Source organism: Pinus tabuliformis, chromosome 6, assembly GCF_031772625.1.
Source record: "Pinus tabuliformis cultivar Carrire ecotype Pingquan chromosome 6, CPIR1, whole genome shotgun sequence".
NCBI classification, from domain to species: Eukaryota; Viridiplantae; Streptophyta; class Pinopsida; order Pinales; family Pinaceae; genus Pinus; species Pinus tabuliformis.
Window position 1 is genome coordinate 1,498,658,418 of NC_142292.1, and position 18,308 is coordinate 1,498,676,725.

The following is an 18,308-nucleotide window of genomic DNA, read 5'->3' on the forward strand; positions in this document are numbered from 1 at the left end:
TCATTTGCAATGAAGGATTTGGGAGCTGCAAAACAAATCATTGGTATGAGAATAACTAGAGACAGGAAAAATCGTAAATTAACATTGTCTCAGAATGAGTACATACAGAAGGTGTTGAAAAGATTTAACATGCACAATGCAAAACCAGTTAGTACACCTTTTGCTAGCCATTTCAAACTTAGCAAGGAAATGTGCCCAAAGACCCAAGAAGAAATGGATTATATGTCTAAAGTTCCATATGCATCAGCAGTTAGAAGCTTAATGTATGCAATGGTCTGCACAAGGCCTGATATTGCACATGCAGTGGGAGTTGTAAGCAGGTACATGAACAATCCAGGAAAGGAACATTGGATGGTAGTGAAATGGATTCTCAGATATTTGAAAGGTACCACAAACCAAGCATTATGCTTTGGTGGTTCAAACATCTCCCTACAAGGATATGTTGATGCAGATATGGCAGGTGACAGAGATAACAGGAGGAGCACTACATGATATGTATTTACTGTTGGAGGAACAACTGTCAGTTGGGTTTCAAAAATCCAAAGTGTTGTTGCACTTTCAACAACAGAAGCAGAGTATGTTGCTGCTACAGAGGCTAGTAAAGAAATGATTTGGTTACAAAGGTTTATGGGTGAGTTGGGTGAGAAGCATGATATGGGCACGCTATACAGTGATAGCCAAAGTGACATTCATCTTGCAAAGAACTCAGCATTTCATTCCAGGACTAAACACATACAGCTCAAGTATCATTTCATACGATCAGTGTTGGAAGATGGAGAGTTGAAGCTGGAAAAGATACACACTAACCAGAATCCTGCAGATATGCTAACAAAAGTTGTAACTAGGGAGAAACTGAGAACATGCTCAGTTTCAATTGGTCTTCAAGGATGACGATGAAGATGAGAAACAGCCAGGTCCAAAGAGGAGCCATTGTCCAACAAATGAAGCAGCGGTGGAGTTGCTACAATCATTCTCCAAGTGGGAGATTGTTGTGTGTGGAGCATGATTGTTCAGAGGTCTTTGTTTCAGCCGAATGTATACCCCAGGAAGTTTTGTACACCAATCCACGCAGGGGGGTCTGGGGGGGCCTATCCCCCCCGATTGGGGGGTCCAGGGGCCAGCGGTCCCTCGGCGGGAGCTCGGGGGCAGCGCCCCTGAAGCCAAAAATAAATGTAAAATTGCTTTGTAAAAGTATAGTAATTTCTAGTCAATCTGGGCCGTTCATTAGGTGGATGATCTAACGGTAGAACTTATGTTTGTTTCGGGTTTTTTTTCCCTAGAAGGCAACCCCTCTATTTGTATGAGGGTATTGTATTTGAGGCTGTGTGATAGATGTGTATTATGTGTGAGCGAGAAACAGAGAGGTGAGACTGTGAGAGAAAACAGAGGATATTACAGCGGATTTGCTGTGGGTTGTGTCTCTTCATTTTGCTGGATAATAGAAAGGAAGGACTGGCTGTTCTGGGTGGACGTAGCCCAAACTGGGTGAACCACGTATATCTGTGTCTCTCTTGTTTTGTGCGTTTTCTGTGTTTATATTTCTGTAATATTTTATGTGTTCCATTGCTCCGTAATAGATATTTTTCTAATAATCTCACTGTGAGACTTGGTCACTTTGGCACCACCAAAACCTTATTTACCGCATCTAGACCTTGTCCTTGTAGCAACACTGAAACCATTTAGTAATAGCACTAAACTGTGCTTACCATCCCTCTTCCTAATATGAGCTTTATTGTGACACTAAAACATCCTCTCTCTAACCTGAACTGCTCACTATGATGTCACTGAAACTGTCAAAAGAACAAGCCTTCTCACTGTTGTCACATTGAATCCTTCTTAATGTATTTGCACCAAAATCTGCACTACCTTATCTGAACTGTAATTTCAAAGATAATCCGAACCTTTTTTTGAGATATATGCGAGCTTCTTTTCTGGGCTATGGAGCGAGGTATAGGCTAGTATATATAGTAGTTTTTCCATAATAAAAGAGTTGACATTACTTCATGAACATCAGTGTCTACATTTATGATGAGGCAAACTTGAGTTTAGTTAGATGTAGCTGACTTGATGATGATCTTATTGAAGTCAATAGAAGGAGACTTTATGGAGGAATCTTTAACCAATAAACAAATTGACTTTGACCCATATAAATAATCCTAAAGCCTACAATGGAGGATTGACCTATAACAATTGACCCAAGCATGAAACCCATGCTTTAATAAGTCAATTAAATCAATAATAAAAAATATTTTTTCTTTCTTTTGACAAGTACATTACAAGATGACTCAAATACAATTAATGAAGACTGAACCTAGTTACATTTTCCAACAAAATATACTCCTGCAAAAATGTTTATTAATGCAAAAATAATATGAAGCAACAAGTGAACCCATTCCCTCTTTATAAGTGCAATGACCTAGCATCAACACACGATTAGTAACTAAAAAATTCTTTCTGATAATGTTTGAGCTATAACAATTCACATCTAAACCAGAAGGATCAATTTTGCAATAGAAGGGTAGAAGTCGTGAGTTTCACTAGGGCCTCAAATAGATATTTGTGGTGGATATTTTCAGCCTAGAAACCCTGAGATTGGTGCATGACATTGTTATCATCACTGGCCTAAAAAACATAAGCATATAATCAGATAAAGGATCACCAAAACTAACATAAATTAAAAGTTCTCTAAGACAGTTGATATATACAAGGGATCAATGTTGAGAAATGGCACCAAAAAATTATACTTTAAGTTGTCCTTGAATTACATTGAGAATTAAAATCGAATTTTATTCTCGTAGTAGTCATGTATATGTTCTCCCCAAATTTTAGGGGTCCAGGATGAGTTTATTTGAGTTCTACTTAGATAGCTCAGTTTAACTGAGTTATGGTCAGTTAACCTAGTTCTCATTGTTTGTGGAACTAGTAGAGGATTAGTAGTGAGTTGGTTCACTAGTGCATCCTCAGGTTCTATTCTAGATAACTGAAGATTCCCTCATGAGAAACTCATGCATGTTAGTTCAGAGGAAGATTCAGTTGAGACTAGACTGCATAGACAATGTACTATCAATTGTATTATTTTCCGAGTTGTACAGATCATGCATGCAATCAATTATGGGCCAAAGTTTGGATTGCATAGTTTTTGAAGAATGATTTCCAAATTAAATATGGGTTGAACCTATTGGGAATTATGCAAGGAAATAGGAGCTCAACAAGCAACAAAAATTGGCTAAGTGTTGGTTAGTGTGGGCTTGTGAGGCAGAAAGTTTATCATACTTGTGTGAAATTGTTCTTATGAGAACAAGCTTTGTATTATCACTCATATTTCTGATTAATGCAATAGATATTCGGGGTTTGGAGTAGTGGATTTCCCCAAAGAAAAAATTGTGATATGTTCCATTGATGTTATTCCTCTTGTTGACTTTGTTTTCATCGATCATTGGTTTCTGTTGTTTGAGAGTAGAGTAGATTCTTGTTTCACGTTTTAGGAAATTACATGAACTGTGAATCTACAGGAAAATCTACATGGTATCAGAGCATGATTTTCATAAAAATCTACATGGTATCGGAGCTAAAGACAGTATATTAGAGTAGATTTCAAAGTTTTGAGTTTTGGGTTACAGGAGAAATTCGAATTTGTAATACATACCTCAGGATTGACAGATGGCATTCTATAGTTTGCGGCTCAAGTATGCCTTCAACGGCAGTTCAAATTATATAGAATTGAAGGAAATAATGGAGGTTATCTTGGAGGATAATGGCTTGAAGGAATTCGTTGATCAACACATTCCTAGGCCAGCAACATTGGATGCACAGAATCTAGCCAAATGGTAGAAGTGTGTGGGGATGGCGAGGCAGATAATCCACGAGGGAGTTCGAGACCAAATTGTCTCAAGTCTCCATGGTAAGGAAACTCTGTAGTGGAAAGAATTGACAGGCCTATTCCATAACAACAATGACCATAGGAAGTTGGCACTGAAAGACAAACTTCGAAAAATCAATATGGAGAAAGGTGAGACCATTCCAAAATACTTGACCAAGTCAACTCACTATCATGATGAGCTTGGAAGTGTTGGAATAACCATTGCTGAGGATGATATGGTGAGCCTAGATCTCCTAGGCCTTCCCAAGAGTTGGAATAGCTATTAGGAACTTGTCAATGGGAGGGAGAAGCTGCCAGATTGGGAGCGACTGTGGTCAACTTTGATGCAAGAGGAGATCAGAAGGAACACCAGAGATGGTTCCTCATCAAAGACTGATGATGAGGAAAATTATGCCTTAGCTAGTAAGGCAACGAAAGGGAAAGGGTAGGCATCCCATTCCAAATCGGATTCTTTCTATGGATGTAAGAAGAAAGACATGATGAAAGTTAAGTGCTTTCATTGTCACGACCTGAGCCATTTTGCTACAAATTGTGTGCTCAAGAATTCCAAGAAGAAGTCCTAAAGAGGAGTGACAGGTGAGGCTTTGGCCTCTCAATTCGAATTGGACTTTACTCTCATTGCATGCATGGTGGCATCAATGATGGGTAGTGTATGTTATCTTGACAATGGAGCTTCATTCCACATGACTAGTGACAAGGAGTTGTTCATTGACCTGGAGGAGAAAGATCTCCAGATGCATATTAAGATGGGTGATGAAGGGAGGTATAATGCTAATTGATTAGGTAGTTACTTTCCAAAGGGAGTAGGGTGCTTTTCTCACCTTGAGGGATGTTATGTATGTGCCCGAGTTGAAGAAGAACTTAGTATCGGTCTCCATGCTTGAGGTTAGAGGCTATGATGTGATTTTATCAAAAAGGAAGGTGTTCGTTCCACACATATCCACGGGGAAAGTAAAGAAGATAGGGATCCAAGTTAATAATATCTATAAGCTAGAGGTAGATGATTGTGCTGCTTTGAGCATGAAAGAAAAGAAGGTGAAAAGCCAAGACATTGGTGAGTTGTGGCAGAGGCGATTGGGCCACTTGCATCATGGGGCTTTGAAAATCATGCAAAAAATCTCTACTTGTCTTCCGAAAGGTACGCTAGAGCAAGTTGATACATGCAAGGGGTGTACTTTGGGAAAATAAACCAAGGCTTCTTTTCATGATAGAGACAGTTGAGTAGAGGTGATTCTGGAGTGACTCCATTCAAATGTGTGTGGACCATTCTTGACAACATCCGCGACCAAACATAGGTATTATGTTATATTTGTTGACAATTTTTATCCTAAATGTTGGATATTTTTCATGCAGAAGAAGGATCAAACTTTCACAAAGTTTTGTGAATTTAAAGCATTGGACGAGAAAGATTCTGGCATGAAGGCTAAAGCTCTAGGGAGTGATAATGGTGGTGAGTATGTCTAAAATGAGTTTTCTGTGCAACAAAAGGGATTAAATGGGAGTTGAAGACACCCCATAACTCACAACATAATGGGGTGGCCGAGAGGAAGAAAAAAATCATTTTAGGGTCAGCACAGGTGATGTTTCATGATCAGGGCCTACCACTACACTTGTGGGTTGAGGCATGCAACACATCAGTTTATTTGCAGAATCATACCCCACATCGAATACTAGTATGACGACACTAGAGGATGCTTATTCCGGTAAGAGTCCAGATGTTGGTAACTTCACAATTTTTGGGCCATCAATATATTTCCATGTGACCAAAGATGCATGGAAGAAGCTTGAGCCAACAACAGAGTTGGGGATATTTGTGGGGTACACTGATACACCTCACAACTATTGGGTGTACTTGCTGACCAGTAGGATGACAGTCATACGCAACGATGTCATATTCGATGAGGAGAAGGCCATGTGAGTTTCCATTGAGAGGGAGCTTGAGGAGCCTCAGATTGATGTAGTGTAGCGACATGCAGAGGATCCGAGAGTGAAGGCAACAATTGAGGTAGAGTCTTCCAAAGATGGGAGAAATTGCACCAGATAAGCTTACAGGTTATTGCATGGTGCATAGGAGAATGTGGGAGCACCCACATTTGAGCGTAGGGAGAGGAGGTCACGTAAGAGGTCCACTTGATACATGGCTCTTATGACCATATGTGTTGAGACACATCCATATTCCTCTGAGTAGGAAGTACAAAAACCGGTTTAGGTTGATGCCATGGTGGAGGATTATGACTCCACAGTTGGTAGTAGTGTTTGGGATGTGGTCCCAAGACCATACCATAGCACAAGTTAGTGGTGAGCTCCCGATTCCTTTACAAGGTAAATCAAGCTGCAGATGGTAGTGTGGAGAAGCATAAGGCCAGGTTTGTCGCCCGTGGATTTTCATAGGTATAGGGGATTGACTATGATGGGACCTTTTTTCATGTTGCAAGGTACTCATCGATCAGATCTATATTGGCACTATCAGCGCACATGGGTTGGAATATACATCAGATGGATGTAAAGACAAACTTAATTAATGGCACGATTGAGGAAGAGGTGTACATAGGGCAGCCTGAAGGTTTTGAGACCTTTGACCATGAGTCACATGTGTGCCAGCTCAAGAGGGTGTTATATGGGATGAATTATGCACCCCATGCTTGGTACACTAGGATCGATAACCACTTCACCAGGTTGGGCTTCACGAAGAGTGAAGCAAATTCGAACCTGTACCACATAGTGGTGGAAAGTAAATTGTTGATCATTATGTTATATGTCGACGGTTTGATTTTGATAGGTGATGATCAGCTAATCAAGTCTTGCAAGAAGGACCTTGCAAGAGAGTTTGCCATGAAGGTCATGGGGCTCATGCATTACTTTTTGGGCATGGAAGTATGGGAGGGTGTTGGGGAATTGTTTATGTCTCATGGAAAGTATGCCAACGAGATACTGAGGAGGTTCCGCATGGATATCAACAAACCCATGGAGACTCTTCTAGAAGGTAACTTGCGGAAGGAGTATGCTACTTTAGGGGAAGTCGTAGAAGCTATTGTTTACAGGTAGCTTGTGGGTTCAATCATTTATTTAGTGAACACATGACTGGATATGTTCTATGCAATTAACCAATTTAGTCAAGCAATGGCTATGCCTACCAACCTGTATTGGAAGGTGACAAAGCATGTGTTGAGATACCTCAAGGGCACTACTCAGTATGGATTGTGGTATAAACAAAGAGAGGGAGTGAAGCTTCAAGGCTTCATCGATGCAGATTGGGAAGGGAGTCCATCTGACAGGAAAAGCACACTAGGATGGATCTTCAGTATTAGGTCAGGGACAGTTTCTTGGTACAATAGGAAACAAAGATTGGTTGCACTTAGTTCGGCAGACGAAGAGTACATGGGTACAAGTCCAGCAACATGTGAGGCCATCTGGATGAGGAAGATTCTATTTGGTTTGTTTGGTCAGCAGATGGATCCAACTGTGATTTACCACGATAATAAAAATTGTATAAAACTCTCCGAAAATCCTGTTTTTCATGATCATTCCAAGCATATTGATATCTAATATCATCATCTTTGAGATTGTGTATTGAGGTTGAATATTTTGTTGGAGTACATTCCCACAGAGGAGAAAGATGCTGAGATTTTGACAAAGCCATTGTCAATATGTAAATTTGAGTTTCACGGAGACATGATCAAGGTAGATGATAATCCCTTTCTTGTTGAGAGGGAGTGTTGAGAAATGGCAGCAAGAGATTGTAGTTTAACTTGTCCTTGAATTAAACTGAGAACTAAAATTGAATTCTATTCTCATATCAGCTTGTAAGTAGTTAATTAAGTCTAATTGACTTAATTGTCTTAGGAGTTTTAAGTTGGAAGTATTTTTGTAGTCATGTATATGTTATCCTTAAATTTTAGGGGTCCAGAATGAGTTTATTTGAGTTGTAATTAGATAACTCAGTTTGACTGAGTTATGGCTAGTTAAACTAGTTTTAGCTATTTGTGGAACTAGTAGAGGATTAATATTGAGTTGGTGCATCCCCAAGTGATAGTCTATCTAACTGAAGATTCCCTCACGAGAAACTCATACATGTCAGTTCAGGGAAAGACCCATTTGAGACTAGATTGCAGGGACAGTGTATTATTAATTGTATGATTTTTGAGTTGTATCCAATCATGCATGCAATCAGTTATGGACCTAAGTTTGGATTATGTAGTTTTGGAAGCATGATTTCCCAATTAAATATGGGTTGATCTTCTTGGGAAATACACAAGGAAATAGGGGCTTAGCAAGAAGGAGAAATTAGCTAAGTGTTAGTCAGTGCGGGCTTGTGAGGTAGAGAGTTGATCAAAATTGTGCGGAATTATTCTTGTGACAACAAGCTTTTTATTATCACTTAGATTTATGATTAATGCAATAGATAGTGAGGGTTTGAGTAGTGGCCTTCCCTAGAGAAACAATTGTGTTATGTGCCATTGATGTTCTTCCTCTTACTGATTATTGTTTTCATCGATCATTGGTTTCTGTTGTTTGAGAGTAGAGTAGATTATTGTCTTGTGTTTTAGGAAATTACATGACCTGTGAATCTATAGGAAAATCTACATGGCGTTAGAGCATGATTTGTAGAAAAATATAAAATCAAAATGTAAAATTGTTAATCATCACACAACACAAAATAAGTGCTACTTATACTTGGGCGACTATTAATCCATCATCACATTCCACATACAGTACAAAAGAATATATGTGCAGCTTCAACTAAAAGATGGTGATTAATTGAAATAATCATATTCAATCATGGACTAACATGTTTTCTTCATCTTCAGTTGCACCGCGATAATAGCAATATAAACCCAAACAAAAACATTCACAACCAAAAAAGCCTCAAAACACAAAATTACAAGATAGAATATCAACCCCAGCAATCATACATACAAAAGTGAGTCAGTTGTAGGTTTAGACAACAGACCAATAAATGTGAGCAGTTAAATAGTAACAATAGAAGCACAAAGCTAATCTGTGTCACAAGACCTGCTAATCTTTCAATGTTGGCCTCGTCTATGAGATGCCTTATCATTGCTTTCGCTCCGACATCAGATACCAAAGGAGACCTACAGAATGCATCTTTGTTATTTCAGATTACATGTCCGCCATCAACCAAGAGTGTTTATGTCCTTTCAATTTCCTCTTCTGCCACGTTACCGATGGTGAGAGGGATCGAACCTACTAAAATTCAATTAAGAAAATAAGATGTAACATTTTCTACCATCTCCTCATGCTCTAGAGGCAGTAGAGACGTAGATATGCTTCTGAGACGAAATATATTTGTGGAATATTCACCCTAGATTTAATCTTGCTCATCCAATTTGTTTTATAAAAAATGTCAATGATCCTCCTTCCACCTTGAAATAGGAAGCCTTTGGCTAATAATAATATATTTCTTTTATTTCTTTTAATTGGGTTGTTGTAAACAATGTCAATGGATAGAAAATTCCACCACCTTGTTACTTCCCATCGCATTTAGGAGAGAAATGGCATGGCTATCTCACCCCATGCACTCGCACATGTAAATCATCTTCACATCCCTTTGCATTAAGATGACATCTCTCATTCATATTGTGAGCTCTTGACCCTTTTGTCATGGCTCCATGTTTTTTCTACAACTTTAGTGGCGTTTACCAACCATGGGTGGGATATTTCCACCACGTCACTAGCTTTGTGGACATTCTAGTGCATGGAGGTACTAGTCCCCCAGAGGTTGGCCTTCATGGTACACTCTATGACAACAATTCCAGCTTGGAGTTGGGAGGTAATTGTAGTCATAGCGAGCCCTTGGATTTTGGAAGTGGTCGCAGCGGGGGTCTAATTGAGAATGGGCAGTATCTGGAGAAGAAGCATGTCTTTCCTACAGTAGCTCAATGCCTGGTGGGCTGACATTTATGCAATAAATATTTGTATTTCCAATCTTTGAAGAATTTTTAGCCTGTTTATATTTGCATGGTGGAATTTGGTTTTCGGTTTGCAAAGCATCTCAGTGGTGAGGAAACTAATTGGCATGCCCAAGGTTTTATGGTTGATTGACCCTTCTTAGAGCTATCCTTTGTAAGCCCCTCCTTTTCCATTGTTAGCTAATACCATCCCTAGGCTAGCCTTGAAGCAAACCATGAAGTTTCTTATGACTTTGTCCTAGTTTCTTTCCATTTTCCTCACTGGTCTTCCCCTCTACAAGGGGTTTCTTTCACTGGGCTTACCTTTCCTTTGAGTGTTATGCCCCATCAGCATAGGCACCCTCACCAATGGTTTAGAGGTCGAGGCCCTCAGGGAAGATCTTGGGCTCAAACACAAGTTCAAATAGCTATGGCTATTTTCCATTCCTCCACTCTGCCTAAAATCCAAGAGGAAATTCACAAGTTAGAAGCTTTAACCACTAATTATTACCAAGCCCACTCCAACTCTGAAATCCAAATTGAATTAGCTAGTTGTGTCCCTAACCCTGGCCATACCAGGGTAAGGCAGAGTTAATACCTCAATTCCATCAAATTCTATTGGAAAATGAAGAAGCTCCTGGATAGGGTACTTAAAGAAAAGTGCGAGGAAGAAAATGAAATCATAGCATGCCTTAATGAAATGTGACGAGTCTAATGCCACCACTACTCTTTCTTAGCCAACTTCATTGCTCACATGGCACACATAGAAGGTCATCTACAATGTGGCCTCAAGCCTCCAGCTCCAACAGGCATAACCACCTAGGATTCGGCCCAAGTAACATCCTATGATGATTGATATTTGCTTGACCTTTTGGCTTATGTTTTTTACTTTTAGTAAATTAGTTTCTTCTAGAAGATGTTTAGCCAGCTATAACTGGAAATTGTTATTTTGTATTTCTGTCCTAGTGTATGTCAGAAAATTAGATGGAGGCTAGTAATATTTTTGGATGGTTTTGGATGATAAACTATAGATCTCATTATCTGTAGCTCTAGTTTCCCTTGTGGCAAACCACAACCGTGTTCTTGTCTCAAAATGAAGTCTAATTGAGTTCCTTATTGAATCCTTTCTCATAGATTATCTTGAGTGAGCCATTGTTAATAATCAATTACATTTTCTCAAGACCCTTTCCCTAGGAAACCAACTTGGCTTCAATTTCCCAAAAAATCATTGTGGAGCTTGCATAACTTTCCATAGTTATGTTTTACCATGTACCCAAAGCCCTAAACTTGAGAGATGATGAATTGAAAAATTAGGAAGTGTTTTGTTTAAGTCAAATCAAGAAATCTCACAGCAGGTAATGCCATGAGCTCATTATGGTCAACACTTGTCATGCATGGATGGCAACATAATGCTACATGATGTAATCTTGGTACAATAATGTTTAGACTCTCAAAGGGTAGCTTCCACATCATAGGTTCTATCATGTGTTTTCCACATCATAGGTTCTATATGTGTTCAAGTCCTCTGTAGTAGGGAATGAAGTACACAATATAGGCACATTCACTCCAAACTTGTAAGGATGACTTCATTTATGGATAAGTAGATGGTGCCCCTCTCAAGGTTGATAGTATGAATTTTTGTGGTGCATTTCAATATCACCTTCCTAACTGGTTTTGTTGGTCAATATTTCATTTTCTTGACAACATTATTCTCAGAGATCCCTCTCATATGCCAATTTGAGCTAGATGATTTGAGGATGCATTGCACTATCTACAAGTTAGAAAAAACAATTGACAACACAAGTGGCCTCTTCTCCTCACATATTAATCCAACATTAACAACAATTCCAATGGTTAGTGGATGAAATAAGCTAGATGTGAATTAAGTTAGATAAACTCTATCTCTCTATCCCTCCCTAGTGTCACTCTCTTGTTCCCATGTGTAGTCGACCTTCTACTCATATGCTATCCCTCCCTAGTGTCACTCTCTTGTTTCCCATGTGTATTCGACCTCCTACTCATATGTTTCGTGAGATATGTGGAAAGGGAAAGGATTGTAATAGTGAGATATGTTGATTCCAGTAAAAAAAAATACAAAATCATTCCCGATTATGAACGTTTTTCCAATCCTTTACGGAAAAGCACTCCAGTTCACTTGTGTTTAATTTTCCACGTGTACAAGATTCCCAAAAAAAATAGAATGGAAATTAAATACACATAATGACGATATTAACTATGTATATGTTCACCGCCTTATCATTTTATGAGGCGAGGAAGATTCCAATATAAAACACCTATTTGTTTAGTCCTTAAATTTTTCCGAGAAGTACGATGATTCAACAACAAAAATTGAGTTGAGATACCATTTGTCTTAGTCCAAATTTTTTTTTTGATATATTAGTCTTAAAGGGGGAAAAAATAAAAACCATGAATACTTTAATAACTTCACTTTTAATTATAAATTTAAGTTATTATGTTTTAATATTTTATTAGGTTTTATTTTTAGTTTGTACCTAATAACTTGTTGGAGCACTAATTTATTTACAGCTAATTTATTTACAACTTTAGCTTAGTTAAATAATGTTTTATTTATAGATATGATAAAAGACATTTTAATTGAGATAAAATAAATAATAATTGAATAATAAAAAAAAATATTTAAAAGTTAAATGGTATTTATAATATTTATTTAAATTTAAATAAAAAAAATAAGTCGATAAAGTTAAACTTATTTTAATATTTGAAGAATATTTTAAGTTTTTTTTAAATTTATAAAATAATAACTATTAAATTATAAAGTGAAAAATATTTTAAAATTTAAAATAATTTTATAATAATTAAAATTTAATTTTTAAGTTCATAAAATTTTGGAATAAATAATGAGGATATATTATTAAAACTTTTTTTATTAAAATCAAAATCACGGATTAAGAATTTATTTATTTTCACCTGAAAAAATAAAAAACTAAAATTTAATTTTTAAATTAAAAATATTTATATTCAATAAAATATTTACTATTAAATTTATTTTTGTTATTAATATTACTAAAAGTGAATATCCTTTTGAATATGTAATCTAAAATGTGATCCTTAAGGAATCAAAGATAAAAAAAAATATACATATAATTTGTAGATTAATAATAATAAAAATATGAAGTAACATGTATTACATTATTATAAAGGAAAAATGTTTTATAAGGTTTTGGATTCAAATGTTAATGCTCGAACTTAGATCTTATTTGGACTTATATTATATTCACAGATCACTCCCTCTGCTAGACACGTTCCATAACATTGATGATCTGGTGTAAATAAGCTAGTATGGTCCCTACGAAGCCGCCATGGTGAAATTGGTAGACACGCTGCTCTTAGGAAGCAGTGCGAGAGCATCTCGGTTCAAATCCGAGTGGCGGTATTTTTCCAGGAAGATCTCATCAATCACTTCTTCCTATGTAACAATATATGTTTAGTCTATTTTCATTGTGATGGATCAATCCTATCTTTCCATCATAGATCTCATTCGGGAATAAAACGAATAAATGAGTTTATTATGATATTCATAACTATAGAACATATATTGGCTCACATCTCTTTTTTTCTCATTTTGGTTTTCACTCTCATTTATTGGGGAACCTTAGTTTATCGAATTGAAGGACTAAGTAGTTCGGGAGGAAAGGGCATGATAGTTACTTTTCTTTGTACAACAGGATTATTAATTAATCGTTGGCTTTATTCAGGACATTTACCGTTGAGTAATTTGTATGAATCATTCATGTTCCTTTCCTGGAGTTCATCTGTGTTCCATACACTTCTAGAAGTACGGAGTCGAGATGATCGGTGGTTAGGTGCAATCACCGCGCCAAGTGGTATGTTAACTCATGGTTTTGCTACTTTAGGTCTTCCGGAGGAAATGCAACGATCCGGAATGTTAGTACCCGCGCTACAATCTTATTGGTCAATGATGCATGTAAGTATGATATTGTTCAGCTATGCAACCCTTTTATGTGGATCCCTAGCATCCATAGCTCTTCTAGTGATTATGTTCGAAGTAAGTAGACAGGTTATTTTTGGTGTGATGGAAAATTTATTTTCCCGAGCCATTCTTCCCAGAAAATGTTTATTCACATGAAAAGCAAAAAAGTGATTTGCAATACACTGCTTATTTTTCATCAACGAATTATCGTAAATGTCAATTGATTAAACAATTAGATCATTGGAGTTATCGTGCGATTGGTCTCGGTTTTTCTCTTCAACCATAGGTACTCTTTCTGGAGCAATATGGGCCAATGAAGCATGGGGATCTTATTGGAGCTGGGATCCAAAAGAGACTTGGGCATTAATTACTTGGACCATATTTGCAATCTATCTGCATACTAGAATGAATAAGGGTTGGCAGGGTGAGGAACCGGCAATTGTGGCTTCTTTAGGATTTTTTATAGTTTGGATCGTGACTGGGTTACACGTGCGCCAATGGTTTTCGGGAGAGTTTATCGATTCGTCCGATCCACGAAATAGATTCTATGTGAAATAGTCTTACTCTATAAATTGTTTCTCTGGGGAACAATAGCATGACAAAGATTAAGTTCGATCTGATTCAAATTACAGATCTAATTGATATGGTCAATCCCAGCTCTGTTCAATGCCAGGCATAATGAGTATAATACGGGGACCTCAAAATAGATTCTTTTCGCTCTATGAACTTTTAGGTGTATGAAGTGTCATATTTTACTTTTGGAGCGATAGAAGAGACTCTATTTGAGTCAATCTATGCCCGAGCAAGGCAGACCTACGTCAAAGAAACCTTTTGAATAACTTTGGGATTGCTTCCGAAGGGTAAGAATTTGGAGCATACGGAGCCATATTAGTATCTTATCGGAAAGAGGAGAATGGCAGACTAACCGATGTTTCCATCAGTTAATGAAAGAGCCCAATGCGAGAAAATGCATATTGGGTTCTTGGAACAGTTCAAATTATTTTGATAATAAGAACTTTGATCTGTTCTACCAAGAAGGTCTACGGTTCGAGCCCGTATAGCCCTATACATTCCACTAAGTGATACTATTTATATATATCCCCTCATAGTCCATCCCTATAACTTGGCCTTGAAAAGTCTTTCAGATCATATCAATCTCATGTCCTTATCGAGATCGATGGATGGGAACGTTGGGCCAGAGCAGACATATTAGTATTTTGAATCGATCGAGATTGATCCGATACCAGGTTTATAGATTGATAATAATAAAAATATGAAGTAACACGTATTACATTATTATAAAGAAAAAATATTTTATAAAATTTTGGATTCATAATTTATAATTTTACATAACTCAAATTGCAATTTTAAATATTAATATGTTAAATAGATAAAAAAAATCCTTAACATCAAATTTACAATCTCAACCACTTATATATATAAAATCAAATTTACAACTCAACCATTTATATCCACTTATATGCATAAAATAATACTTCTTGTTTTGAAGATGCAATTGCCCATGGGAGTCGGATGCCATTTTAAAATGAGGAAGAGGCCTAAATTACGGAACTCTAACCCTTCTGATACGATCTCGTCTCCGTAATGGTGAAACCTTTCTTTTCGTGGAAAGAGTAGTAAGTGGTGCATGCATTGACTGCAATTGTGTGATGTGCATCCTTAAGTTTCATGATGAAACCCATGGTTCCTTCGTCTAGAGGTTTCATAACGAAGCCCATCGTTCCTTCGTCTAACATTTGCTTGAACATTAAAATTATGAATATATGTTTAACCATTTAAACTATATTTATTGGTTTCAAAAGGCTAAAAAATTCTATATGTAATTTCTAAAAAAAATTTATTTGATTTATTATGAATTACAGGAATTTAAATATAGAAAAGAAAAACAACTTAAATACATTTTATATAAATATTCAATACCGTTTATATAAAAAATCAATGCGTAAATTAATTTATTAAATACACAATCAAGAAATCACATGCATTTATGCTGGTCAGCGTCGTAAACTTTGTTATCAACCATGAAGTGATAGAATCTCTTTTTATATTTTTAAGTATGTTGGAGCCTTTGTGTACAATCCGTCAATTCGTTATTTTATTTTGATTAATTGTGCTGAACTTTAAAGATTAAGCAACCGATTCTTTATATTTTTGTGAAATTTCAAATTTCAAATAATTTTTTTTAATATTATATATAAATAAATAAAACATAAAAAAACATTTCAATATTTCAAACATAATATTCGAAATATTCTTAATAATTATTATCATTTTCAATAAAAAGTTATTTTTAATTTAGAAATGTCATGTTAAATAAAAACACATTAAATTTTTATTTATTTTTTAATAATATTAAAAAACTAATATAAATATAAGTAAATGAGAATTTATTAAAAAAATATACTATAAACTAAATAAGAATTTATTAAATATATATATTAGTTTATATTTAATTTAATATCTAATAAATAAAAAGCTTTCAGAGGTGTGGTTTTGTGGCCAGCGAAGGATTTGTTAATTCATCCGTGTGGTTGTGCAGGTCACGAGTTCAAGTCTCGTCTTACTCGAGGGCCGTTCTTGCACCCTGGGTGGTTCCTCCTAGAGGTTATAGTGGTAGCCAGTTCTTGCACCCTGGGTGGTTCCTCCTAGAGGTTATAGTGGTAGCCAGTGGGATTCCTCCTAGAGGTTATAGTGGCAGCCGGTGGGATTCGACTCCCTGTAAAGCAAGAACGATACCACCGTGGTAGCCAGTGGGATTTGACTCCCTGTAAAGCAAGAACGATACCACCGCCCTTGCGATTCTGCTAGTCAACAAAAAAAATATCTAATAAATAAAATTATAATAATTTCTTTTAAATTGACATATAATAATTAAATTAAAATTCTTTTTGTTCTGCTCATGGTTTTCAATGTTTATATTTTTAGCATGTATTTTGTTTTTGGGAATTACAAACAGAAAACTTCTTTTACTTTACTTAACAGTCTGATACAAAGAACTTACAGCTATGTAAAGGGTTGTTTTCCTTCATTGAAGGAGACCCTAATATAATTTTTGTCAAAAGTATGATGCCTCCTGAAGAGAGGAAGGTCAAATAGGTAAATTCTGAATTCTCAAACAGCAGTATATGATAAACTTTCAGTAGTCAGTCAGTCAAAAAAAGACTGAGAGCTTTTTTGTGCTTATGAAGTGACCAAACAGCAGTCATCTGAATCAACATAAATGCTAAAAGCATATGCAATGTAACTTTTTATTTTCTTAATAAAAAGTTCGCTTTTTCTTGGGAAAAAAAATAATTAACTTGAAATTCTTCGTAATTTTTATTATATTCATCATAAATAATTCAAGATTTGCTTTTTTATTCATTATAAATTAGTTAAGTGAGTTAATTTCGTCTAAAAAAATGTAACAAATTGATTAATAATCCAAACCCAAAAGCATATGAAAGGAGAAAAATATGTCTATTTATAAGCTATCAACAAATTATTTCACCTATTTTATATCCCCTTTCTCTGAGATAACAAGGCATTTAGGCTCTTTAGCCACACTTATACTACAGTTGTGTTGTGCCAAAATTCTTATCTGAGAGAGGGAAGCTATCTCCATAACCATGCTTCTGACATGCCCTAATGTATGTGCCAAAATTCTTATTTCAAAGAGGGAAACTATCTCGATAACAATGCTTTTGACAATGTAGGGAGAGGAACTATATTTACAGCATGGCCATGGATGGGATGATTTATATTATCAATTGTGTTGTGCCAAAAATCCTCTTTGCCAAAATTCTTATTTGAGAGAGGGAAACTATCTCGATAACAATGCTTATGACATGCTCTAATGCAGGGAGAGGAACTATATTTACAATATTTACAGCATGGCTATGGATGGGATGATTTATATTATTTACATGGAAGTGTATAATGCATAAAGATGATTTATATTATCTATGTGGAAGTGTATAATGCATTAAGTTAGTTTATGCAGATTTTAGATTTTGGTATTCACTAAAATTAATGGTTTTAGGTTTTTGTTAATTTAATCTATATTTAAAGCATGAGTTTGGATGGGTGATCAATATGATATACGTTGGAAGTGTATAATGCATTAATTTAATTTAATATAATTTAAGTGTAGTGTATAATATATTGAGTTAATTTTGGTATATAAGTGTATAATGTATTAAGTTAATTTATCTATATTTTAGATTTTGGTATTTAAGAGTAAAGTATTGTTTTATGTTTTCACTGAAATAATTTATTTATTTATTTTGAAAAATGCAATGAATCTATCATTAATATAAAAATGTTCTACATTATAAAACTTTAATATATATTACTCAACATTTACAATTTAAAAAATGGATATCACTATGTGGAAACAGGGCACATAGGCTTCTATGAACCTAAAGTGGATGCAATGAATCTACAGTTACTATGAAAATTCCATGCATTATAAAAATTTAAGATATATGGCTCAAAATTTACGATGTCAAGGATGGATATTCTGAGACAGGACAAGTAGGCTTCT

The 18,308-nt window shown here is 35.9% G+C and overlaps 1 non-coding gene across 1 annotated transcript; it reads right to left on the reverse strand.

The window, feature by feature from the left end:
* Nucleotides 1-8,497: 8,497 nt before the first annotated feature.
* On the reverse strand, nucleotides 8,498-8,584 carry LOC149264343 (small nucleolar RNA U31b). Its single transcript, XR_016261426.1, has one exon. It is a non-coding gene; the product is annotated as a small nucleolar RNA U31b (small nucleolar RNA).
* Nucleotides 8,585-18,308: the final 9,724 nt, after the last annotated feature.